Below are 25,953 nucleotides of genomic sequence, written 5' to 3' on the forward strand. Positions count from 1 at the left end.
TTTCTGGATTCCCTTTCCAAAGCATCTGAATTTAGGAAAATGGAAGTTGGTAGAAATTCAGTTAGTGGCATGGTGAAAGAGTACATGTCACTTCTAGGTGTTACCTGGTGTTTCAGTCTCTGCCATAGCCAAATGGCATCTAGACTTCTCAGCTATCATTCACAGGCAACTATGTAAAGAAAAAAAAAATAATCTGCATTACTCCTTATCATGAATATCTTCATTTTTCCATGCAGTCCTGCTTAGCGGGACTGCTTCATGCACTGTGATGCAAAGAAGAGTTGTGGAGACACTAGAACAGAACTGGAATTTTAATTTGGATTTTGTTTTGATATGAGTTACTACAGAGTTACAGTCACCAGAGAGACTGGTCTGTGCAAATAACACATTTCTCCATCTGATTGCCAAACAGGAAATAAAGCAAAACAAACCCCAAATATTGGTTTACTGAAATAACCCTTTTATTTATTAAATGTAAAATATTCCATACAAATCTAAGAATTTCATTTTGCTGCCTTCATGTCCTAGGCATTGGTTTACTTTAGCATAATCTCAGATACAATACAGAGCGGTAAGAATACAAAGCATTATAACCCTTGCTTACATGGCTGGAAAATGGTAGAAAAAGATTTAAAGCTTGTCCTTGGAAAAAAGTTCCAAAGAAGCATGAATACCAACCTTTGTCCATTATTTTACTCACATATTAATATCCCCAGAATTTATCAAATTAATTCTAAAATGTTTACTACATTATCATATCAAATCTGTTTGCTTTATAACATATTTAAAATTATGCCAGTTCTGTATTAACACTAATAGGTTACCCCTTTATTGCAACTGAACCAGGTGGCTTATAAAAAAATTCTGATTTTAAACCAGGTCTATACATATACAGTTCTAGGTCTATACATTGATGTCAAACATGTTATCACATTTCTTTGCTATTTCTCAATTAACTAAAGCTTTCTCCTAACAAAGAAATGATAGTATAATTCAGTAACTTTATGCCTTCTAATTAAGTGGACCTCTCAAGGGTCTAATTTCCTGCAAAGTTAAAAATCCCATTTGTGTGAATACAGTGAAAGAAGGTCAACAGCAGGAACTGAGAACATTTTATTTCAGAGTACCTCGTAACATGGACATCTCTGCATTTCCCTCTAATGTAGTTTAACTCTCTCTAGTATAGATGAGATTTCAGCTGGGTTTCCCCTGCGTAAGGAATGATTCAGAGGCCATATCTTTCAGCCAGAAAGATGAAAGTCATCAACCTTAAATGGAACCCTAAAAAATGTATTCAACTAAAACTATATGCTGAATTGCCAAATAACTGAAACAAGCACAGCTTCATTTCTCAACAAGTTTAGCTTCCCTTGAACCCAAATAAAACACATGCTGAAATTATGGTTCCAGGCATAAAGAACTTTTAAAACAACCCTCTTCTGTGCGACATCTGCACAAACTGGTACTATGCACCAGAAGTAACTGGCTTGCTCCAGAAATATCATGTTAGTTGTACTTAGTGACAAAAACTGTAGGAGTTGCAACCTCTGGTTGCAGCTTGCAATTACAGAGAACTCTAAAGGCTGAACTCTCTTCGCTTTTCCTGTGTGTAATGTAGTTTCAAAGGCCCTCAGTCTGTCAGAAGGTACCAGAGAGGTTGTGGCTAGTATCAAATAGGGCCTGTGAAGGAGCCACATGGTTGCCTGATATTGCAAGGGAACTATAAAGTCACTTTTAGTCTAAGCAAAAACTCAGTTTCTTCAAATCCAAGTTCTCAACTCCATAAAACTTTCTAAACTCTTCTAAGTTAAAACGATCAAGAGCAATGTTTGTATTGGTAATAATATTTCTTTGAACTGAAGAGCTCCTCTAGTAATGTGATAGACAGAGTAATGTACAAAGTGTCTTTTAGCAAGTAATGATTGCAGTTTGTTAAATTCATCGTAGAATGTTTTATCATAATGCTGTAACTGCAGGAAAATACAAACTGAGAACTGTACTTGGAAACATAGGAAATCAAGCTGGTAAACCAGTGGGTTTTAGTTCTGTAATGAAAGAGCTCCAGCCTCAAAGTTTGAATTTAAATCAATGTAACCTTAACCTGCAGAAATAAAGAACTGTAAAGAACAAACATTGTACCAACTTTGAAAGTAGGACAGGAACTAAATCTAGAATTCAGCATGGTATGATGTTTCTTAAAGGTAAAATTGTGGTCATGCTGAGATGCGTGATTGACAGTGGAAAATATCTTTGGACTACTCAAAGATCAATTTTAATTGGAAGTTAGGTCAGATGTACGAAAGTAACTTTTGATAACCAAAAATTTATGACTGAAACTAACTCAAAATAACGATCCAAATCACAAGATTTGAAGGTTTGAGGTGACCTTAAAAAGTCTTATAATCCATCTGACTACTCTTAGGTAGGACCAACTATAGCTAACCTCTTTCTGATATGTCTAAACTGTTTTTGGACCTTCAGTGACAGAAAATTCACTTTGCCATTGCTAACTGCTTTCCAAACATTATTATTAACTTTAAAAGGCTATGATACTCTTTTCTTTCCTTACTTGCAACTGAAATGTACTTATTCTATCCTTCCCAGATATGGAGAATAATTAATCCTCATTCTTTGCAGTTAATTTATTAAGAATTCAAGAATGTTATCATAAACTTGCTTTGTGTTTCCCTCTACAAACTTGAACAATTTCAGTTTAGTTTTCTTTTTTCTCCTGATAAGAAATGCTTTCTAAACATTGCTGTTAGACCTTTTCAGTTGGTTTATATTGTTATTGTAGTATTGTAATTAAACTGAACACAGAACCTCAGAAGAGGTTTTGTTATTTATGGATAGAGCAGAAATTTTACTTCTTGTGTCTTACAAAAGTTTTCTTTTTCTTTTCTTTTTTTAAGGGCATGCTTTTGATTATGTTTAGATATACTGCTTGAGAAAATAACTCATTACTCTAGGGTCTTATCCTCTAGTTTTTTCTAGATATGGCCTCTCACGTAGCTTGCTACAGCTCTCATCTGGTTTGTATACGTAGCTTTTATGCCACATTTGAGCCAGGCAGCATACAGCAACCATGAATAACAAGGGAGTCCCTCAGCTGTGGCAACATAGGTTCTGCAACAAATTCCTGTTCTTATAGGACTCTCAACAAGGTAGATCAATTTTAGTAGAGCACACTGTCCACTGAGCCTTCTGATTTCACTGTCTCAGCACTCTGAGAATCAAGACACAAGGTGAGTCAAATGTGGACTGTTAACCACAGGTCTCTAGAGTGGTCCTTTCAGAAGCTGCAGTGCTACTGAGCATAACTCCTATTAAAAACTCCCTTAAAATCTCAAAACTATCACTATCAGTCATTGCTAGAGCAAAACTAAGAACCGCTTTCATTTTTATCTTTTCCTGCTAGTGCCAATTTGGTTCTTACAAAATTGAGGTATTCACAGGTGACTTCATGATTTATAAAAGGTCAAGCTGTCTTAAAACTTCTGAATTGTGACCACCCCATTTGTCACTTACTTACTCCCCTCCTGAACCAGTCCTGGCTACAGACCAGCTTATAGTGGGAGGCACTTTTTTTTGACAGTGTCAGCAAATATGCATTAAAATAAGAAAGATCTATCAAAGAGGTAATTTTCATAAGATTTTGTGGACAGTAGAGAAAATGTAAGAGGCTTTAAGTATACTCTTAGATAAAGAACTCAGATTCTAGAATAAGCATTATATCACTACTGGTCTCGTTGCTTTTTGTGTTGGGTTGGTTTTTTTTGTTTTGTTTGTTTTTTTTAAATAATTGGATTTTATGTTCAGAAAGAAAGCAATTCTTCAAAGATTTCTGGGGTACTTGAAAAAAAAACTTTCCTGGGAAGCCTGTGAGAAGGGCATTTTATAAACCTGTGCAAAGCATTGTCCTTGCTCAAATCTCTTGTCACAAGTTTAGGATGCACTGATGTCCACAAAAAAAAAAAAAAAAAAGTTGACAACAGATCAAACTCTCAGTCTGCTGTGATTCTTGCCTGTCATGCTGGCTAATACTTTCTCACTGTTCCCTAATCTCTCCATATTGATCTGCTGTGTCTTGTCTTATAAACAGCTTCTAGGCCGTAATACAAATTAAGTTTTTACACTATGTTTGTGCTTGGGATGTCCCATGAAAAAGATCAATAGGTGTTACAACAATACAAATTACAGAAATCCTGTGGTCTGCTTTCTGTAGCTCCGCTATGTAACCAGAAATGCTTTCAGCATGACAGATTCATTCAGCTGCGTTGCATAGGAGCATATGATGTTTCACAGTAATCTTGTCTACATGTCCTGCAATTTGTTGCAATTGAGCAAGGTAGTTTATTACCAAGACCATAAGCATCCGAGTTTAACTCTGAGTTTCACACTATTTCAGCTGAGGAAGGGACCAGGAAACCTCAGGAGGAAACCCCCCACCCCCCCACCCCCCCCCCAAATTCTGTAGGAGTCAATGATTGACTTTTTTTTCTTTTAAAATAATTGTTCATCTTTGTTCAAAGAAATTTCACTCAGTGGGTTGATATGTTTTCCTGTTCTATGCAAAGATGTTGTTTTGGTGGTTGGAAGGGTTGCTTCACTATTTTGTCTCTTTTCTAGTCGAAGGAGTGGCACAGTGGTCTAATCTTATGTTTCAAAGACATAAGGCTCCCTAATGGCAGATCCTTAGATTCTTTCATGGCTGACTCAGACTCAGCCCTTCACTCTTTTGAGAAAAGTAAACTGCAGTTTTCTGTGTGTTTCAACTGTCCCCTTAAAACCCAAATGCCTTAACCATTTGGACACTACACACCTTTTTCACTCCATCCTACTACTGCATGGCTTTCTGTATACAGGTTTTACAGTTAGGTGTCAGATTTGGTCCAGCAAAACATATAGAAAAAGACCCCAACCCTCCCAAATGAATACATTTGGTAGCATGCCTGAGTAAGTGGGATAAATAAAAAAATGCTAGTAATATTATTGGAAGCTTTAGAAGAAAGATAAGAGGCAACAGTGACTGACCTTAAAAGAATATTTTTTTTAACAGTCATATATCAGGCAAAATGTCAGAAAAGATTAAAATTAAGAACTTTGATTCATCTGTGCAGGATTTTTAGGGTCTTAAATTCCAAGCTTATTCTGCCTGCCTGGAGTAAAACTAATGAAGGGCTTTCTCAGGACGTTTGCTGTGATTCTTGGGACTACAGAAGAATAGCGAAAAATGAATATTCTACTTGCTCCGGTAGTGATCTTCTGACATTCCTAAAATGTCTTGGCTCAAGCTCCTTTGCAGCCATTGCACAAATTTGACTTGGCAAGACTATTAATGATTTGACCTTCATTTCAAGTTTACTTTGTGCTCACAAGAGCAGTGGGTAGTGATGAGGAATATTATTTTGTTCCTAGTGGCAATTAGGTTGCTCAGCAGCCATAGTGCTACTTACAAGGGGGAAATCCTGCCTAACCATCAGTAAATTTCACTCAGAACATTTATAGCATTTATGGACTGTAATTCTTACTCCCTCTGTGGTCCTCCCTTTGTTCTCAGCAAATGCTTTAAGTGCTCCAAACTGCCACTAGGTCAAAAATCTCTGTAGTTTGTAGCAGTAAATAGCAAATCTAACATCCTTGTTGTGAAAACTAAGCTAAAAGAGTACATAGAATAGGGCTGTCTATAATGCAGGATATAAAACTGTCACATAATCACCTCATGGCAGCATAATTATCGTTTAGAAGCATGTGCATATTCTGCCGAATCCCTTAGGACTAGCTGCTGCGGAAGAAAAGAAATGAAAAGTAGAAGAAAGCAGAATAAACAGACGGGTGTTTTAAAATGGCCTGGCAATTTCTAATTCTCAAAATAGCAAAAAGATCTCAAAGTGAGAAAATTTTACCCTGCATTTTTTGCACACTGGCAGAAAAGGCACAGGAAGAGGCAGAGCATCTCGGCTGAGTTACTATAAAAGATTGTGAGGCTGCCTTTTTTCTTTTTTTTTTATAGAATTTAATTTTAAAGAAAATCTTCCCAGTTCCTGTTACATACAACTGGTCAGATTGCTCTGGTAGCAGCAACATGAATGCAAACAGTTGCTCTGAGGAGCACTTAATGTGGTCGGGCGCTTGCCCCAGTTGAACCCCCTTTCTTAAGCTGTGTCTTACTGGTGTGCAGCATTCCTGCATTAAGCTATTTAGCAGTTTCAGCTTCTGCAAGGTGCAGAGTATACTGGTGAAGTATTTAACTCTTCTCTTTGTTTTATAATATGTGTATGCAGGCACATATCTATATAGCTGTATACGTATCTATATTGACATAACGATACCTGCATATATGTGTATACACTTACATATGTATGTACATTTTTGTATATTCATACATGTACACTTCAGACATACATATATAGATACAAATTTAAAGGCTTTAGAGGTTAATATTTATTTTGTCTGTTTTTTATTCTACTGCAGAGATCTAGCTTCTTTTGGAAAATTCTTCCATAATATTACTCTGCTTTGAAAATAACAGTATGCTACCACATTGCAAAGCTTAGAGAAAATGGACATTGAATGAAATACAAAGTCAGGAGTGGCAGATAGAATTTTAATCTGCTCTGTGAGAACGTAAGGATGTTTCAGATGAGAAAAATAATTTGATTTTCCTGTGCCAATGGCTGTCTTTCAGATGAGGTTTTTAATGATTTCTCTCTGCTTTATATAAGCTTGGCCCTTGGTTAAAATTTGCGGTTCCTCTTTTGTACCTAATATATACCTCAGTCCTTTACTGGATCTGGAGCACTGTGTGATGGTACTCAGGAGAACTTTCTCTGATCTCCAGCCTTCTGCCCTAGAGCTTCCCACTCAGCCTTTCTGGAAGGTGGTTTCAAATAACTTCCTTACACTGAAGGTGTTTGTGATTATTCTTTAATTTTGAATATCTCTCTCCTGTCTTTAAATTAAACCCTTTTAATTTGATCTCCCTTTTATAGAGGATTACTTTTAACTTTTCCATTTTGTCTGAGTGACACAGTGAAAGAATACATAAATATTGCAGTTTATATAACTAAAAATAATATGATATGGGCATTGGGGAATGTCTAATGCAGATAGTACAGTATATAACTGCAGATAAGCTGTGTAACTATTTTGCTAGTGTAGAAGGAAAGGCTTAGTGTAGTTAGATTTAATTTCCTTATTTTTAGCTCATATTTTCCAAGGAGAGGTCATGAATCTGAGAACAAATGTGGTACATGAGGAAAAACGATGGGTTTACATCTTAACAGCTTTAAAATTATCTAACTTTGACTGTATAAGACACCCTGTATCTGTCCATGTTATGATGGTTTCTAGTAAGTCCCTGTCATGCAGTGGATGGGTTCAGTTACATTATAGTCCTGCCCTGGGTATGGGCTGCTGCTGTCGCTGCTGGGACTGCAGTCCAAGAAACTAGGCTCTCCATCTGCTTAGAGATGAACAAGTGGTGGTTGCTGGCTGATGTCTGTTTCCTTTCCCATTTTCTTGCTCACCTACTGTAGTCTAGCACTGCCTTTGACTCTCCTGAGCCTGGTTCCCAGCCCCAGCCACGCCAGCCCTATGGGTGGTACTACGCCTCTAGGGAGAAGCACATCTGCCAGCGGCTCTTCCCAAGCCACCATGGCTTCCCTCTAGCAGGCTTAGTGTTTTGCAGTGAAGCCTTTATTTCATGATGCAGTGGAAGTGCATGGTGACAAAGAAACTATCAAAAACCTCAGAAGTGAGGTACAGACACTGTGACAAGGGAGCATGTAGTGGGGGCCAATTTGTGGCTAGTATTTGAAGTGTGCCAGCGTCACACAAGTGTGACTCTTGGCAGTGTCATCTGGAGAGATTTTTTTTCTTCATCTCAAAAAAAAATTGTTACAATATTGATAAGTGATTTCTAGTGATCTGATAGCTGGTTTGTATGCTTGAGAAAGAAAAGTGTCCTTCCCTGCAAAAGAAAATAAAACCACACCCTGAAACCAAAATCCCAAACAACAAAAAAAAAGAAAAGCCCACAGATGTGAGAAATCCGTGTATAAAGAGGGAAAAAAGACCACACTGCATTCTGTGGTATACTTTTCTAACAAGTTTTTTTTGCGTGTTGTCTGCCATTTCCAAACATTTTGGTGGTATTGTGTTGCATTGTTTGAATTGCAAGGAGAAATGAAATTGCAAGGAGAAATGATATGTAGGGGAAGTCCTGCACTTTCTGGGGAGGTTTTCTAGATCAGTTCTCTCCTTAAATAAGCATGTATGTACCACACATCATGGTGTAGACCTGGAGTGAGGCGTTGTAGATCTTAAAAGGTCTCCCTCTTCACCTCCCATGTTTCCAAGTGCCAACAACTCCCTCAGCTTTCCTTTAACACTTGCACTTTTCCCTGCCTGTCAGCAGTTTTCCGGCACGTATTTTCCCCTGAAAGATTGCAAAAGGGTGGCTGTGACCTGTGGTCTTTCTGGAATTTTTGCAGTAGTGTAGAGCACTTAAAAAATGTACATATAGTCCATGGCACACCAATGTATCAGGCAATGGCTTCGTTGCTAGTGAGGAAAAAATCCTAGCGTAACAGCTGAAATTTGTCATAGTTATTATGTCATATATGTGCGTCATGTATTGACATATGCACCCAAATTGTCTCTGCCTAAATACATTGGAAAACTGGTTCTGAGACCTTGGTAGCCAAGGTTGTGAAATTTATGCCCATCCTTATTAATTGAACTTGTTTACAGTTTTCATTTCAAATACAGAACATTAGCAAAAAAATGGTCATGAATGATCCTCATGCCAAGATTTTGCAGCAGAATAATTCAGCCTGTGAAGAAATGAAAAATAAAGTACATCTTTTAAAGCCAAACTGCTGCAAAATTCCCTAAGCCCATAAAAAAAATAGGTTTCCTTTTTCCCTTCTCATTGCTAAACAAATTAGTCATATTTGTTTTGTGATCATTGAAATTAAAGTTTGGGTTTTTTTAAATGGGGGGATTGTAGCAACTTGATCTGAACTTGTCTCTTTTTAAGGGTTCAGTAAGCTCTGTAAAGTTATTCTAATGAATGTCTAATTTTCTTTAGAGTGGCAGAGACTTAAATGAATCAGGAAATCTCAGCTTGCTGCTATTAAATAGAATTTATTTAATGAATAGAGAGCTATCTGTCTGTCTGAAATGAGTAAAAAATATAAGTATCATTCTGTATTAACACAATGGTTTCTCCTCTTAAAAACAGTAATTTTTTGAAAATGGAAAATAACAAGAAAATAAGACTTCTTTCTCATAAACATAAGTGTCTAGATCTTTTAGGATGTAATTAGATCACTTGATCCCTGATATTTTTCACAGTGACAGTTTTTCTTGGAATCAGAAGGTGAAACAGCTAATTTTAATGAGTTTGTATTGTTAAAAGTCTGCACACACACGAAAAATCTCCAACTGTCACAGCAGCCAGTAATTGGCAGAGAGATGCTTTGATAAAGGCGGGAAGAGAACCCTGCTGGTTCAAGACAGGTGGACATCAACTTGAATACAATTTACATCTTAAAATGCACAGTAGAAAAGATTTGCATTACATTGCCTAGATGAAAGGGAGCTCTTAGTCTGAGCTCCTCATTTACTTTCCCCTCTTCCTTTTTTTTCTTGCCCAAGGCACTCAAACTATCCGTAGCTAAGTTTTAATGAAGATACCTTCTTCAGCTGCTGTTTGAGGCAGCTATTTACTTGACTAAGACTCAAATCAGAACCCATGCTGGGCTAAAAAAGAAAACTCAAACTGATAATTGGACAGACCTGAAATTGGATAGCCTTCTTTGCCCACAGCTTGAGTCAGGTGAGTGTATCTTCAATGTCAAGTTATTTTTGTTTGGTTGCCTGGTTGAGGTCCCTTGCAGCTCTTACTGGAGCTTAACAAGGAAGCTGCAGTGGGACACGCCTGCTCTGAAAGGTACAAGAAAGGGCTCCTGATGGGCATTTTTTGACCATCTAAGTGATCCTAGTTGCATCTTTAAATGGTTGATATATATTTAAACTGTTAATTCAGATCCAAACTTTTACGGCATCCTAAAGTTTTCTGATTAAGAGTCCAACACTGTATTGAGTTTCAGTGAGGGATAAGTAGGCTTATTCTTGTTCCAGAATGGATGCTGAAGGAAGGCATACAGGGAGTAGGTGAGTAGTCTGAATTTTTATTCCCCTGTAGTTCCTTCCTCTGTGTTTGGGTCAGGACTGATGGAAACCAAAAGCTTGCTTACAGAAGCCTAGGAATATTTTCTGTGTATGTTTTCAGGTACAAATTCCAATCTTGTAATCAGCAATGTACAGTCTGTGAAGTCTATTTCCAATTTATATGTGTACCTGAGTTAGATTCACACTGACATTCCACTATTTGTTAAATATTTGATTCTGAGTTAGCATTCTTTTTTAAAAATAATTCTTTCTTTACAGATAAGAATATCAATCACTTAAAACACGAAGCAGTAAATCACCAATGTAGATACGGTCCCTTGTTTTTAAATGGAACTTTCCTTACATAATGCATGCAATTCCCTATTTTGTGAAGTTTCTTAAACTGTGGCTATGTGTGATATCAGAAAAATAATCTACTAATGTGCAATACTGCGTGTTTTATCTCTTTCAAATTTTAGGGAACTTTTATTGAACTTCAGCATGCATGTGAGATTGAGGGTTGACATGAATGGAGCTACTGAGTACTTTGGTTGAAATATTAGGCCACTTGGGTGTCTAAGTACAGGCTATTTTTGAAAATCTTTCAGAATCCTTTGTTTCTCAGGTGAAAATGTCTTCACCTTTGCTAATTGGTACACCCTAAGATTTATTCTACAGGCTCTTATTTTTAAACATTGAAACGTATGTTCAAATATTCTTACTAGGCAACTGAATCAGGCTACCTAGAAAGACTGACAGGAGTGCCTGGCTCCATCAGGCCTATCCACATGGATCTCCCTTCAGAGGAAACTAGAGTTTGAAGGCAGAGGTGGATGGGGCATTTTTTTGTTTTGATGAAGACACTGCAGGAAAACACTCCTGAAGATGGGAGCATGATTGTGATTCAAGTAGTTGAGTCTGGCCTCTGACAAACAAGTGAAGAATGATGGAGGCACTGTAACTGGATATATGGTACCTTATGTATGGATTACTCCACATAAACCATGGCCAATCCCTTTTTCACCTGCTGAAGGAAAGGACCTGGTCCACATTCCACATGAGTCTGGAAGAAGCTGCCCATTTTCTAAGCCCATAGCTTTTATTCTTGTATTTTCTGCAGTGGACATGCTTTGAGGCACAATTACTGCCCTCCTATCAAATATTTTACCTCTGAAAACTTGCTGGTGACTTCTTATCCAGAGAAGAATGATCAAGATCCAGGATAATGAAGCTGCCTCTCATTGTCTGATTTGAACCTTATCAATGATGCTGAAGGAGGGCAGAGTAATGAGGATACATTATCTTCACTCTTCCCCAGGGCCCCTTCACACATGCTGTATGTGAAAATCAAATACGGCCTTATATGAATGTGGTGGGTTGACCCTGGCAAGATGCCAGGTGCCCACCAAGCCATTCTATCACTCCTGCTCCTCTACAGGACAGGGGAGAGAAAGTACAATGAGCAGCTCATGGGTTGAGATAAGGACAGGGAGGTCACTCAACAGGTACTGTCAGGGGCAAAACAGACTCAAATTGGGGAAATTATTAATAGATTACCAATCAAAATCAGAGTAGGGTAATAAGAAATAAACCCAAATCTTAAAACACCTTCCCTGTACCCCTCGCTTCTTCCCGGGCTCAACTTCACTTCTGATTTTTCTCTACCTCCTACGCTTGAGTGGCATGGGGGGACAGGGAATGGGGGTTGTGGTCAGTTCATCACACGTTGTCTCTGCTGCTCCTTCCTCCTCACACTCTTCCCTTGCCCCAGCATGGGGTCCCTCCCACGGGAGACAGCTCTCCATGAACTTTTCCAGCGTGAGTTCTTCCCACAGGCTGCAGTTCTCCACATGCTGCTCCAGCGTGGGTCCCCCATGGAGTCACAAGTTCTGCCACGGGATGCAGGGGAACCTCTGCCCTGATGTCTGAAGCCCCTCCTGTCCCTCTCTCTTCACTGACCTTGGTGTCTGCAGAGTTGCTACTCATGTGTTCTCAATCCTTTCTTGTAACTGCAGCTGGTGTTGCTGCAGGTTTTTTCCCTTCTTCTTAAATATGTTACCCCAGAGGCACTACCTCTGTCACTGATGGGCTCAGCCTTGGCCAGAGTCAGGTCTGTCTTGGAGCTGGCTGGCATTGGCTCTATCAGACATGGAGGAAGCTTCTAGCAGCTTCTTACAGAAGCCACTCCAGTAGCCAGTGCTGCTGCCAAAACCTGGCTGTGCAAACCTGATACAATGAACTTGTTGAAGGATTCGGTTACACTTCCTGGACACTCTTTTACTTTGTTTGCATAATTTGTCAGGTGAACCTCAGCAGTGAAGCATTAAAGACTAGGAAAAGCATGATTACATGCCAAAATTATATTGTGTAGTTAATACTTTATATTTTGTTTAGTACTTAGAATTTACCTGAGATTGTTAGACTAACAGGCTGTGCCTTTTTGCATTGGATAGAGATGTACAGCACTAAGAAAAGAAACAAGTTGAAGGTATTTTCTAATACATTTGCTGTATCTCTGCATGGTAATCTGTCTATGGGTGCCCTCCCTGTTCTGGAATATAATCTCTAGTTGCTTTTGGAGGCTGAAGTAGAAAAAGAAAAAAGAAAAGGCTTACTGCTGTAATTTCTGATTTTATAAGGTTACAGGCTACAACCTTGGGAGCTTTTACACTAAATTTGATTTTTATTGTTTCACAAAATGGGACCTGTTTTCTGACAGTCAATAAAACTGTAGGTGATACTTCTCTTATAATAGATGTGAATGGACTATTACTGTTTGCTATAGCAGTTTAACTGCAGGGCAAGTTTATAAGGGTTTTTGTTGGAGAAAACACAATCTTTTTTTAGCCACAGGACTATTTCTCTATTTTCATCAAGTTCCCTGGTAATATTGGTATATACTCATATGAGCAGGTCTGAAATAAATAAAACTTTCTTTGCTTCTGAAGTTCCAAACTGAAAATTGAAAATCTGTATTGGTAGGCTAAAATGAAAGTAGTTGTAACACAATATAAACAGGTAATCCCAAGATTTAAAATAATTTATCAAAGAAAATGTTATATCAGTAGCATGTAAGTAACAGCAATGTAGAAGTCACCTTCATCCCTACATGCTTTATCTTAAGTCACATGAAAATTTTCTGGTTCTGAGAATAAGCACACGGTGTTTATACTTTGAATTACAGAATTATTGAGGTTAGAAGGGGGTTTTGGGTATGGTCTAGCCCAATGTTGCTACTCAAATCAGGGTTAACCACAGGTAGTTGCTAAAGCCTGTCTGGTTGGGTTTTCAATATCTCCAAGAATGGAGACTCTACAATCTCTCTGACCAACCTACGCCAGCATTCCAAAACTCTCCAAAAAAAGTGAAAAGCCTTTCTTATGTTTTAATGGAATTTCCTGTATTTCAGTTTATGTCCGTTGACATTTGTCCTGTCACTGGGCACCACCAAGAAGAGTCTGACTTCCTCTCCCATCAAAGACAGATAGATATATACACATGGATCAGAATGCTGAAGCCTTCTCTTAACCACCTTTGTGGCCCTTTGCTGGACTCTCCCCAGTATGTCCACATCTCTCTTGGACAGGGGAGCCCATAACTGGACTCACAGTCCTGAGGTGGTCTCATCAATGTCAAGTAGAGAGGAAAGATTTTGTCCCTCGATCTGCTGGCAACGCTTTTCCTAATGTAGCTAAGGACATTTCTGGCCTTTTTTACCGTAAAGGTGCACTGTTGTCTTGTGGTCAGCTTGTGGTGAGGAAGGACCCACTGCTACTTCTCTACAAAGCTGCTTGGCAGCTGGTCAGCCCCTAACCTGTTCTGGTCCATGAGGTTATTCTGACCCAGGTACAGGACTTGATGTTTTCCTTTGTTGAACTTCATGAGTTTCCTGTCATCCCATTTTGCCACCCTGTTAAGGTCCCTTTGAATGGCAACATGACTCTGGTGTACCAGCCACTCCTCCCAGTTTTGTATCAACTGCGCAGCTGCTGAGGGTACGCTCTGCCCCATCATCCAGATCATTAGTGAAGCAGTGAAACAGTATTGGACCACTATTCCTGGGGTACACCACCAGTAACTGGCCCCCAGGTGAATTTTGTGTTTCTGGTCCCAACCCTTTGAGTCCAACAGCTCAGCCAGTTTTCAGTCCCCCTCATTGTCCACCATCTAATCTGTACTTCCTGTAAGGCTTGATAGTCCTAATGCAAACCTTCATGATTTTTGCTGAGGGTATATTCTGCCCCACCCTTTAGATATTAATTGAACAGGATTGGACCCAGTATTGACCCATGGGACACACTGCTGGTTACTGCCCTCCAACTAGACTCTCTCCGGGCCTGGCCATTCAGCTGGTTTTCCATCCATCTTATTGTCTGCCCATCCAAGGCATACCTCATCAACTTCTCTATGAGAATCTTATGGGACACGGCATCAAAAGCTTTTCTGAAATCAAAGTACACAATATCCACTGCTCTACCCTCATCTACCAAGCCAGCCATTTGATCATAAAAGGTGATCAGTAGGTTGGTCAAGCATGACTTCCCATTGATGGATCCATAATGACTTCCTCTGGTGACTGTCTTGTAGTTCATGTGCCTGAAAATAGATTCCAACGTTATTTGCTCCATAACCTTTCAAGGGATTGAGATGAGGCTCAAAGGTCTCTGGGTCTACCTTCTTGTCCTTCTTGAAGATAGGAGTGCCATTCACTTTCTTCCAGCCCTCAGGCACCTTTCTCAATCACCATGACTCCTCAAAAATCAAGTACCCTTGCAATGATCTCAGCCAGAAGGCACTTGTGGGTGCATTCTATCAGAGCCCATGGACTTAGGTATGTCCAGTTTGCTTACGTATTCCCTAAACTGATCACATTCCATCAATGGTATGCTTTCCCTGTTCCAGACTTTCTCTTTGGGACCTGGGATTCCCGAAGGCTAGTCTTGCTAGTAAAGTCAGAGGTGAAAAGACATTCAGGACCTCAGCCTTTTCCATGTTCTGTGTCACTGGAGCCCCTGCCCCATTCAGCAGCAAGCCCACATTTTCCCTAGCCTTCCTTTTGTCACCTATGTACTTATAGATGCCCTTCTTGTTGCCTTTGATGTCCCTCACCAGATTCAATTCCAGGGAGGCTTTTGGCTTTCTTAACTGCATGCTTGGGCAGCGTCTCTGTATTACTCCTAAGTTACTTGTTGCTATTTTCACCCTCTGTCAGCTTCCTTCTTGTGTTTGAGTTTTGCCAGGAGCTCCTTGTTCACTTATGCAGGCCTCCTGGCATTTTTGCCTGATCTCCTGCTCAATGGCATGGACCACTCTTGAGCTTGAAGGCAGAGATCATTGAATATTAACCAGCTCTCTTGGACCTGTCTTCCCTCCAGGGCCTGTTCCCATTAGACTCTACCAAGAAGGTCTTTGAAGAGGCTGAAGTCTGCTCTCCTAAAATCCAGTTCTGTGAACTTGCTTTATGCCCTTCTCCCCGCAAGAACACAACTGTGCAACTGCATGCAGATCTTTAACTCCTCATGTATGTTCCCCATGTTGTATGCATTTGTGTACAGGCACGTCAGAGAGGCGCCCCAGCACGCTGATTTCCCAGAAAGGGGTTTAGCTTTTTTCCCTGTAGTGAAGCCTTGTAGGCCCTTTCTTGCTTACAAGCCAGTGCTGGAGGTGATCTTTTTTAAGCCCTGTTTTGCTGATTTTATTCATCACAAGCATGTCACATTTATAAAGGGAGAGTTTATATCATTATTTTATTTCCACTGGTGTCTAGGCCCCTATTGCTTTGGGCAAGCCAATTTCTCCTCACTCATTCCGTTTATAGATCACAGTATTACTGTCTTTGACATCCTTTCTATCTTAGCATGAACTACACGCTCCCTCCCAATCCTCCTTCAGACTCTTATCCAACTGCAGTGCTCATGGTAGTTGTGAAGGATAGGCAAAAAAGTTTAGTAAAAATACAGAACACATACATCAACACGTTTTTTAGTCTTTTCCATCTTTCAGTTAGTTTTCAATCCTAAACTGTTAATGTTTCTAGAAAATGTCATTGGTGTATATCTGTATAATGTCAAAGTACATCTTCTGCTGTTTTACAGGATGTTAAATTGCTGTGACTTCAACAGTGAGTCTGTCAAGATTATATGACCTTCAGGAAACAGAAAACCAGATGTGAAGTCTATCCTCTGAAGTCTTGGAAAATTTTCTGGTATCTAATTCTGTAGAGTTTAATGCATTAACATACCAGCGACAAAATGATTCGCTCCACTTTTTTAGTTTGAGTTAAAATACAGATGTAGTAAAGAAAATCAGCATCTTTATGAAGCTCTGTATCCACACAAACACTTTGCCTAATTTGAGTAAATGTAAGTGAATAAAATAGCCATGGATGTTCATTTTATGGTGTAGATATTTCCAGCATTTAACAATTTTTCCTAGTAATTTTAGTTAATGTGTTCCTATTTCTAGTTATATTTTTTGTAAAGTTCTTTTGATCATTAATAGTTTTCCTGTACATATTTTTTTCCTTTTTCCTTTTTTTAAGTACATATCTATACTTATTTTATAAATGTTTATAAAATGCATTGGTTACTGGGCGGAATGGGAATCATCAGAGAGGAGAAATGGAGAGAAGAAAAAAATAAGAAAATATAAAAGACATTCAGTGTGTGAAAGAATCAGATTTTGGAGTCTGAGATCAGAAAGCTCAGTAAAGTGTGTAAATACCAGTAAATGTCAGCTGGCATTGACTTATATTTGTGAATCTCATACGATGAGCTCATCATAACAAATGTTTAACATCTCTCTGGTGGCTTGGTCTTCACACCTGCAGCTTTCTGATGTTTCACCTCCTTTATCCTTCTTTTCATTTTTTTGTAGACTTTTTGTTCACCATGTGGGATATTATGATATCTTACTTTGGGCATAACGTGAGGATCTGAGCTTTAAACTGCAACCACAGCACTCTTCTGTCTGCAAGCTACCCTGGTTTGTGTCCCCCGTAGCACATTTTGTCCTCTCTGGTAATTATAGAGGACAGGGAACTCTGTAATCCTTCCACCCTTGATGTCTCATTTCTTTATCAAACTCAGTAACTTCTTGTGGTGTTGATCTGGCAATCACCTCTTGAAAATTCTCTTTATTCTTTTTCTGCTGCTAAGTACTTGCCATGTTTTAATAGAACAGGCCCTCTGGCTGGGGAAAAGTTGCCAGTTAAAACTTGTGAGACTGATCCACTGTTTTATTATTATTTCTTTCAGCAGCTCTTCAGTGTCTTTGATGTTACCCATGCATTTGCATTAAAAGCTGTCAGTGATTTATTTAAATAAAATCCAATTTTCCTTTTTAGTTTCTTGTGAAAAATTAATGGCTATTTCCAGTTTAATTGTGAATATAAGCTCATGGAAGGAAACGCACCAGTCACTAATGGAAATGTGGCATTAATAGTGCCAGCAGCAGCAATGAAGGTTAACAAATACCTTATGCTATGCAGACTTAACTTCAGTAACTTGTGCAGAACTGTTTGGATCCAAAGAGAAAAGCAGATGTTTTCAAGGAGCTATGCTAGGATAGTGCTACAATACACACAGTTCAGTATCTCTGCACCATTCTAGTGCTATGTAGACATGGGAAAAGAAATGACACTTCCAGGAGGCTTCCTCTTCTGCTTTCTAGGGTGTTCTTGTTGAACCTGATCTTTACAACTTCATTTTTTCTGTAGTTTCACAATGAACAAAAATGGGAACTTCAGTCTCCTGAACTGTTAAATCATCATGGTCTCAGCTGTGCATTTGTAAAGTGAGCTTCCTCTCCTCCAGCAGATCCTCAATTTCCCCATATTGCTAACAGCAGGAGGCTATGCTTCCACCTTTTCCTTTCGCTGAATAGGTATAGATAGGATTGGTTTCTTAGTACTACTGAAATTTTCCTATTGGTGCAGCCAAAGAGAAAGGAAGGGGTGAGTATCTCTCTGTTGCCTACAATTTGGTCTGGTATGGACCTGAATAGCATTGTAAAGTTATTTGCACCAGCCAACCACCTTTCCAGGCTAGTTGTGTTATCTATAAATTAATCTGGTTGGCTTAGTGCCGAAAAAGGCTGGTTACAAGCAGCAGTGAGATGACACCAGTTTTATGTAGGACACACTAATAACTGAGAGTTGAGACCGTTCAGTGATTGTCACCTATGCCAGCTAAGACCCATTTGTGTCTCCATTTGAACACAGCAGGAGTAAGCTGAGAAGCCCATCAGGCCTAAGTACAAAATCTATGTGCAATGTCAATCTGTTATGTCTCAGTGGTACAGATGACAACCCCCTGCCCACACCCCACACTCCCACCCCCATTTAGCACCCCCACTGTTGTTTAGTTTTTGCAAAAAATCTTGCAGTGGATCTCAGCGTTTTTTCATTAACTCCTCTCCCGTAAAACCGGCACACAACCTGATAACTTATTTGTAAAACAAGCCTCTGTTCTTATTTCAACGTATCAGTAAAGTCTCAAAATGGAAAACAAAAATTAAGGATTATCACTTAGGAAGTACATTAAGGATGGGCCCAGGAGTGGCCTTCAGCATCACAGGAAGAAAGAGGTGTGGGAAAAGAGACCTTAATTAAACATTTACAGGGAAGATGATCCACAAGACCTATTTTAATATCTTTAATTGACTGATCTCTGATCTGCTAAAATTAATTATAAAAGAAAAAGCCCCAAATACAACACAGGAGAAAATATCAAAGAAGAGAAAATATTGACTTTGATTTCATATGGGTAACACAATACCCTCTTCCTTTATCAGATTTGCAGTTGGTTCAGTCCACATTATTGTCTGTCCATCACACAATTTTGTACAGAATCATAGAATCATATCATGGTTTGGGTTGGAAGGGACCTTTATAGGTCATCTAGTCCACCCACCCCGCAATAAGTAGGGACATCTTCAACCAGATCAGGTTGCTCAGAGTTCTGTCCCATCTGACCTTGAATATAATGTCATATATCTCATTGTATAATTAAAAAACTGAGGGTACTGTTCAACATCTATCCTGTATTCCTTCAGCTAAATCATCTTTTCTACCTTGCCAGTCTCTCTCTCCCTCCCTCCGTGCCACCCCCACCCCCCCACCCCCCCACCCCCCTACTGTTTTCATACAGTACTGGTTGCCTTTGCATCAATAAATGTAAATTATAGATGATGATATGCAAAATGTTATTTAGATTTGCTCCTTTCTTCCATTGAAATAATAACTTTTTACAGAACTGGCCCCAAATGGATAATGCTTAATACCAGTTTAGTGAAAGGATCCTATTGAAAAGATTCCATAAAATATTAAACATTTTATAAGTCTGGTTTGCTTATCAAACAGTGTCAAGAACTTCATCAGTGATTTGACTGGTGGTCTACGTTAAACCGAGCTCCTGGGAATACACATTGCATACGAGTTAAAAAGATTTGTTTCAAGACAGCAAATTTAATCCACATTTTTAAGATGTCAGGATGTACACCCGCCCTTCAGCTAAAAATTAGCAGCAGAAACCTTCCTTTGTGTTTACAGCAGTAGTGTAAAACTCTTTGCTAAGTAAATGATAAAGTACATACAAGTAGCACATAGCAGGCCTTTTCCAGGGTCAGTAGGACTTCTAACTAGCATAAAATCTCAGTGAGGAATTATTCATAGAAAATTAATTTCAAAACCTTGGATAGCTTTGTTGACCTTTTTCTTCCTTGCTAGCTAGACTTTGTTTTGTAACTATTATCGCAAAATTACATGCTGGCAAATCTTGCAGCCCTGTTCTTTCTGTTAGCCACAGCACTGAAAACCAACAGAGATGCTGCAGGGGAGCAGCTGAGCCTTTACATTCACACCAGCATTCCCACAGCCTGCCCAGGAATGACTTCTCTGAACCCAGGGAAATTCCCACCTTCTGCAGCCTTGTCTGAAGTAGGTAAAATATGTCAGTAGAGGTTTAAAATTAACTATTGTTAGGAAAAAAAAAAGCTATTTATTTGTAGGTGGGCTTAAACAAAGCAGAACTTCTCACAGTACTCATCAGGTTACGGTATAGTTCTAAAGACTGGCTATGATCCAGCTTTATGTTTGTTGTGTTAAAATATTTATAGTATATATTAAGGCCTATGGCAATGATTGTTCTGAAAATATACAAACCAAATGTACTTTGGAAATGTTTAGTTAAAACTGCTAACTTTTAAAGTATATACAGGAATAATTCAAACAACAAAAGTAAGGGGCAGGAGTCTGGACATAAGCATATAATAATTAATATTTATAATTGATGTGAGAGAAAACATTTATATAGATTAATAAGAACAATCAAAATTGCAATACACTGATGTATTAAAGTTATATTTTTGCAAAGTAGGCAATCATTACCCTTGTAAGAAATTTCAGACTTTTATTTTAAGATATCTACGAAGTCAGTATTTGAGAGCATGTCATTACCTGTGATAGAGTATTATGAATGATGTAAGTATAATTCTAACTGCTAGAAAGAAATGTCAGTGTGTTGAGTATGTTGAGTATCTAACCAATGCACTTATTTTTACATTTGGGATAAAAGAAAAAAAATTTTTTCAAATGAGTATCTGTATATCTTAGATGAGAACTTAGATGTAATCGGCCTTTTGCTTCTGCTCAGATGGGACAATAAGCATTACAGCTATGGTTGAGCCCTGGCTATCTTGTAACAATTGCTTAATCTTAGGAATACACATTATTTATGGTGCTAGCATATAATATTTCTTATAAGAACTTCAGATAGTCATGAGAAAATCATGGTTTTGTAAAATTAGTTCAATTATTTATGGGAAAGCAATTAAAGATCAGATACTTAAAATATCTTAGTGCCAGAGTAAGTAGATTAAAGGAGACACTGTAAGTGAGCAAAATGGAAGTAGCTATGCATTGTGCAGTAAAAAAGATGAGATATATCTCAGACATCAGGCACATAACAATTTCAGTTGTTTAGAATAGGCATTGCTAACTTTATTGCATAGATTTCTCAAAAATGTTAATTAGTCATTACAAGTAAAAGTTGTTAGTGGAAAATCATTTGCTCATTGGATTGTTAACTTTCAATGAAACAGTTTGGTGATGCAGCCATTTCACATATTCTTTAGTGATCCACATATTCTGGCCTATAAGGGTTTGAATTTTGCCCATATTAATGCACGTGAAGGAAGCAAGATGAAAACTGATATTTGCCCTTCAGTATTTTGCTTATAAAGCAAAGGAAAAGACACTCAGTTAACACAATCTGGAAATGAAGCAAAAATCTGTCCAAATTATTTTGAAAATAATTACTGTTTTTAAGAAGGAAAAAAATAGATGTAAGATTGAGAAGTATCTATTTTTCCTCCACCTGAAAATGAAACAAATACAATACAGCCAGAAAGATACAACGTTATAATAAAACTAGTGTGCACTTTGGAGTTGTGTTTTGGTAGTTCATGAGTAGTGGATACCATGCCTAAGCTGAACCACATGGAAGTGAAAAGCAACGTTCCTTCCACCTGTTCTGCAGGACAGATTGCCTGTTGCTGGGTTTCAGGCATTTGCTTTTTCCTCATGGTGTCATGCCTCTTTTACAACAGAAGTCTGAGCTCTCAGAAAATTATTTTGCATTGTATGTTCTTTATGTTGTCTCAAGAAGGCAACTTATATTTTTCAGCACTTTAGACTGCATTTTCTTTTCTCACTTCATTCTAAGTGCTTATCACTCTACACTGATAATGATTTCAACCCTTGTGAGAGGTTTAAAACTTCAGACTCAGTGCTAAAGTGTGGGTATTTTTATTTTCCTCACAGAAGCAGGTGCTACAATGCCTGAGAAGACAAGAAATCCATAAAAAGTATCTGGTATTCTTTCCGTGAAGTGAAAATAACATAATATAAAATGAATAATCAAAGTTAGGAAATAAAAATGGTGAGTCATGAAAAATCCTGTGATTAAAAAATGATAATGCATTAGCATTTGGAAGATTGAGCTTATTACTATAAATGTTATTTCAAATATCAAAGCCAAATAAGCACCAAGTACCTCAGTGAATATTTAACTTACATCATCAATCTGTTGAAAATAACAAAGATACACTTCAAAATTAGTAGCATAGTGAGTGTTGAACGAATGGCTGAAAATAATTAGTGGGATTATGCCCAATGAACACTGAAATTTGCTCTCTATGATCAGCTGGTTGAAACTGGCTCACCAGTGGTGGCGTTCGTCATTGCTTTTGTTGGAGATGAAGGTCTGACATTTAGCTTTAGTGGTTAAAATGCAGTCAATACAGCAGCGTCATGTTCTGAAATTTCTGATGAAATGTATTATGACAAATCCCATTATCTGTAGTGCTCAAAATGACTTTAAGCACCATTGCCTCTGTGCCATTATATGCTGCTATGAGTGTGAGAGGCAGTGACCCGCCTTTGCATGCATCTCTGATTGATGTCTTTGTAACCCTGTTCTGTACAACTGTGCTCACTTGTGCTTTTCTGCCTCCTGAAGGATGTTCAGATGAATGTCTGGATCATCAGTGTGAATGTCCAAATTGGCAGCAAATGAGATATAATTTAAATAGCAATGGTGGTATGGAGCACTATGCATTGAAAGAAGTCACAATTGTAAGCAACACTTGAACGTCACACCTAAAATGCCTAACCAAGCTGTGAAGGAAAAAACGTGTTGTATTATTATCTCCCCAGTTTGCTTCTGAAGATGCTGAAAGGAGCTACTTTTCTAACAGGAAGGAATAACGTTTCTGTCCTGGGAAAAGGGAGCATGTAATGAGAACATTTAATCACTGCATTGACTTGAAATTGATTTGGAGAAAAAAAATGACATTTAAATGAATCCAACCACTACCTGATCCAGCATCTAAATCAAGATAGTTCCCTTAAGGGGAATGATGGAAGCATTTTTTCCCCATTATCATGAGAAAAGGCTTATCAAAACAGTTGTCAGAACTGAGAGGTCTTTCTTCATATGAATGTGTACATTGGCTGTGATCCAGTTGGTAGAGAAGTATGCTGTGATGTGCCAAAAGTACAGGTGATTCTCCATCAGCAATAGCATTTCTGCAACTTCTGATTGACACATCTTTGAAATATAACAGCAGGTAGTCTCACAAATCTTTGCTACGTAGAAGTAACCTTGTGTCAAATGATCTAGTCAATTTTATCTTTTCTCCCACACATTTTTAGTAATTTCTAAAAATACATTACAGCACCCATCTGACTCTCCGATGTGGAAACCCACTGGACTGAATTATACTTCTCAGCATCTTAGAAATCATGTTGACTTCAGAATTTGACCAGTAATATCCCAAGGAAATGTAATTTTCACAGCTGAGGAAAAAGGAAGCAGAAAGCAAATGGTATTATTTGCTGTATTTCTGTTTGGAAAGTCACAGATAGCCTGGAATTTATCCAGTACATCTATACTGACACCAAGTACTAACTGCAATAGACCAGAATTATAACTCTTCTGCAGAATTATCATGGTCAGAATTTTTTTCTATGGTAGGAAAAAGAGCATTTTAAAATAAAATAACCATCTGCCTTAAGAGGAGTGATTTTGTATTGACCATAATTCTTTTTCTCTCTCATACCATAATTCTCTTTTATCTGTTGCTGTCTTTTTTTTTTTTTTTTCTAGCAGAAAAGAAGTCCCTCTGAACAGAACTTTCTGAAGTGGCATTCCAAGTATGAGAAGATGGAGAAGAAAGCACTTGAGCCTTGACTGTAAGGTAATGGTTTCACCAAACTGCATGCAGGAGTGCAGTCCTGCTGGGTTCATCACTGGGATTCGGGTATAACTGTAACTAACAAGGCAAAATCTGTTACGTTTATTTTACATTCTTTCTTCTGTTTGCATAGGCTAAAGATGTCCCAGGATGCTGTACTCTTGCCACACCTATGGCAAAATGACAACAGGTTTGGCTTATTGATGGGAAGCTGCCCAAGCCTGAGTACATCTATCATCTGTCCCTTCCCCTCAGGCTGCACTTGTTTTGTTACTTTTAAACTCTTTAATTTTAGACAATTCATCATTTTGGCTAGATTTCTGTTAGCTTTTGGAAACAATGAGAAAAATCAAAAGTGGCAGATGACACATTTTGCTTCTGACAGCTTAGTGGCACGGCAGAGTTTTCTGTGAAAATTTGACTATTCCAATCATGCTCACCACGCTCAACACTATTAGAATGATCATAGTCTCTTATTACTGGGGTAAACTGGGCCAGTTTGTTCACACTTGTGTTTAGAGAGTCTTTGTTTTACTAATTCTAGAAATATCTGTTTTATTAACAATCTCACACAAAGCATACAATTGCATACTTCAGCCCAGAGAAATGACAGTCACATTAAATAACATATTTAGTCTGCATAGTGTTCTAATACACAGATCTGAAAAAAAATCTCCATTTTTATCTTAACTCTTTTCTGTGATGGGTGAAATTTAAAATATGGTCTATCTGCTTGGAAAGGACTGTTTAGAAAAGGGGCAGAATTCCACCTTCTGTACTAGACTGCTGGAATCCACTGCATGCCTGCAACTGCACTGATAGAGAATATAATCAGATCTGATTTGGAATCATTGATGATATTTTATCTTCAAATATGCTAAGTTTTATTGAATAATCCCCCTCTCCCCCCGAAATATTGCTGGGTTATTAAACATTTCTTCCAGAAGACTTTTCAGATCTGATATTAAATTTCTCTTCAGACATGAGAGGTAGCCTGTGCAAAGTAGCCAGTTATGCAGGAGTTAAGCCAGTAGTGGGAATAAAAAATGTTTTAGTCAACGCAACATTTTGAATCACATATTATATTGCAAATGAAAGTCCTTAAAGATGTATGACAAAGCATGACGCATTTCTCTTTGTTTACTTTCCCCCCCTAAAAATAATTGCCTGTCAGAGTTTGAACTTGTTTGGCAAAGTGTTCTGCACTGTTTTGCTGTAACATAAAGCAGAAATAAACAAAAATACTCATCTTATCACTCTAAGTTTAAACACAAATTGGGCCCATGCCAGAGCATGCAAGACCTCATTTGCTTCAGCACGGGATGTGAGTTTTCATGGGGGAGTGGTGGAAAGAAGCAGGGACTGCAACTCTATAAATTGTCTTATCAAGAATCTTTTGAGATCTTCCACACAGTCTCAGAGCCCAGCCACTTAACATTTGTTTTCAGTGCGCAAGTTGCAGTTAATATAGGCATCTCCCTTTCTGGTCTGTTGACTAACCAAGAGAAGCAGACAGGTTTTTTGTCAGGAAATAACACCAGGTGTCTTACCTTCTTCTGACAGAAGTTATCTGTAAAGCCAAGATAATGCTTGATCATCTTCCTTAGCAGGACCTGTTGGGGGTGAAGAAATGTCTTTTTACAGTGGTCTCCTTTCTTTGCTGGAGCATATATCACTGGAGTGGGTGCCAGTTTTGAAAAGGTCAGTGAAAAGGAATGTGTTTCTTTATGTTCTTCGTGAACATACATGTAAAATACAGATTGCACAGACGATATTTCTAGTGGTTAGGGGAATATGGAGATGCCTTTGATAGTTTTTCCTGCTTTCAGCCAGCTGCTTGTGACCTATGGGTTTTGCACCTGATCTCTGGATGACTTCCTGGGTTGCTGTCAATCCCTTTTTGAGAACGCTTACTTCTTAAGCGAACCAACACACATATTTAGCAAATCTGTGTAGCTGAAGAAATTAGTCTCAGGAGATAATGTGTTTACTATTACTATTCTGACATCTTCAAGGCTT

This window comes from Falco cherrug, chromosome 3 (assembly GCF_023634085.1).
Source record: "Falco cherrug isolate bFalChe1 chromosome 3, bFalChe1.pri, whole genome shotgun sequence".
Lineage (NCBI taxonomy): Eukaryota > Metazoa > Chordata > Aves > Falconiformes > Falconidae > Falco > Falco cherrug.